This window comes from Cynoglossus semilaevis, chromosome 1, assembly GCF_000523025.1.
Source record: "Cynoglossus semilaevis isolate Cse_v1.0 chromosome 1, Cse_v1.0, whole genome shotgun sequence".
In the NCBI taxonomy this organism is placed as follows: Eukaryota; Metazoa; Chordata; class Actinopteri; order Pleuronectiformes; family Cynoglossidae; genus Cynoglossus; species Cynoglossus semilaevis.
The window spans coordinates 370,999-373,641 of record NC_024307.1 but is presented as its reverse complement, the minus strand read 5'-3'; positions in this window follow the sequence as shown (position 1 = coordinate 373,641).

The following is a 2,643-nucleotide window of genomic DNA, read 5'->3' as shown; positions in this document are numbered from 1 at the left end:
TGAAGAGGCCGCAGCTGTAGACAGGCTAACGGAGCTCATGTCCATTTGTTTCATTGTAAGGAAAAAGTCGTCGCTCCTGAGCAGACGGTGAATCTTAGTAACAACAAACTCAGGTTTATTTAAATTTAGCTTCAGTTATTTTTTTTGTTTCCATTTACTGACTATTTAATATGTGAAGACGTTTATTTGTTTACGCCCTCGCCCTCTGTAGTTTTATATTTACATATTAATTCAAGTCAGTTTTATTTACACAACTCAAATTTACAGAACACATTTTTTTTATGTAGTATAAGAATTAAAAAAAAACTGCCCTCTAACAGGGGAGGAAGGGTATTTACTGTTATAATAATATTGAGTTTATACTAAAAAAAATAGAACTGTTGTTGTTGTTGTTGTTGTTCTCACTATCAACCAAATATAGTAAACAAAATCAAATCGACTTTTCAGTGTTTTTTGTTTTTGTTTTGTTTTTGTTTTTTTTTGTTTGGGAATTTTTCTGACTTGAAATGCTTCACATGAGTAAAAGTGGTAACAAAATGTGGCCCACACAACTGGCCTTGTTCAGCTAGTAAAGATATGTGGCCCACATAGACAAACTAGGCTTTTTTGCTGCCCTAACTTTGAAGACTCCCACAGCCGCGGGAGAAGTGGATTCTTCGACTAAACAGTGCCATCTTGTGTTCAATTGTAGGAACTGGCCGCTATAAGGAGCTATAATAATAATAATAATAATAATCATAATAATAATAATAAAAATAATAATAACCTGCTGTCTTCGTGTTGTTGGGTTCTTGTGTTCAATGTTCAATGTTTTCGTAGTAAAGTCAACAGTTTTGACTTGGATCAGAGCCGACCCACGTCACGGTGGACGAGTCCGAGCGCAGCAGAAACTCTGACTTATTGGATGTTTGATGGCCTCCATTTAGCAGGATGGAGAGCTGGTCTCCAAATGAGATCTGGGGAACATAAAAGGGATGTGAAGACGAACAAGGGTTGGGGTGGGGTTTGAGACGCAAGCAATGGCCCCTCCACAGCTGCTGGCACTAATGAGGATAATTACCCCAGTAATAACATTAGCCTATCTGAGGGAATGGAGGGGAAGAACAAGTGCCTGTGTTTCTGTGTGTGTGTGTGGGTGGCTGGGGATGTGAATGTGTGTGCACGCATGAGGATGCAGTTCGTGTGTGTGTGTGTGTGTGTGTGTGTGCGTGCCTTCCCTTCTATCTCACCCGCGGTCTCTCTCTCTCTCTCTCTCTCTCCCTCATTCCCTGAATCTCAATATCTCTTTGTTAGCCCACAATAATTGTGTTTGGGCCTCATATCCGCCGTATCAGATTCAAGTTTGTACAAGGTAATTAGCAAAGGAAGGGAAGCCTCCACACCAGGAGGACAAATGCCCCCATGACATCATTCTGGCTCCACTCAGGAGGGAGCCCCCCCCTCGACCCCCCCTCACTCCCCTCCTCTTCTTCCTCATCACTCTTGTCGTCCAGCTGTCCAAGATAGAATTTTATGAGAACTGGAAGTTTTTGGTTCGAACAGATTTAACAAAAAAAAAAAAAAAAAAAAAAAAAAATTTTGGAGAAGACGAAGAGGAAAGTGAGAGAGAATTGATTTGACGGTGACATTGATCTGAGCTGGGCCTTTAATCTCCCTCCAATCAGCTTTGTCTAACAGACGGCCTTAATGCAGCCAGCCATTCAGGAGGGGCCGTCGTGTCCAGCTGGGAGTCAGGGAGTGGGGGGGGGGGGGGGGGGGTGGAGGGGAGGGAGAAATGAAAAGGGCAGGGGGAGGTTGGGGGAATATCTGTGACCGGGAACTTTTCATTGAGGTGTGGCTTTGACATCAGCCTCTTGTTTTACGGTAATTTCAGACATCTGCGTAAACACACGTGGGAATCACAACACACACTCTAACATGACAGCATACTGTAATCACAGGACAGAATTCCTCCTCTGTAATTGTGTTTTCTACCAGGAAAGATGTTAGTGGGTGAGTCAGTGGGTGAGTTAGTGGGTTAGTGGGTGAGTCTGTGGGTGAGTCAGTGAGTAAGTCAGTGAATTAGTCAGTGGGTGAGTCAGTGGGTTAATTGGTGAGTCAGTGGGTGAGTTAGTGGGTGAGTCAGTGAGTTAGTCAGTGGGTGAGTCAGTGAGTTAGTCAGTGAATTAGTCAGTGGGTGAGTCAGTGAGTTAGTCAGTGGATAATGGGTGAGTCAGTAAGTTAGTCAGTGGGTTAGTGGATGAGTCAGTGAGTGAGTCAGTCAGTAAATCAGTGAGTGATTAAGTCACTGATATACTGTATATACAGTATCTATATATATACACATACTATATATATGTGTGTGTGTGTGTGTGTGTGTGTGTGTATCAAACAACAATCTAACTACTGCCCCACATCTCTGGGGGCCAACTGTCCGTCACCACCACCTCCTTCTAACCCCTCCCTCCTCCTCCTCCCCCACCTCCATGCGCTCCCTAACCCCTGGGGAGTAAATGAGAAAACAAATTTTAGGCAAAGAATAAACAGCAATTTTCAGAATAATGACTTGTTTTTGTTGCCGTTTGTATTGAAATGATTAAGTGCGGAAATCCAGTTCTCCGGGGGGGGGGGCCGGGGGGGCCGGTGTTCACTCGGGGCCTCCCC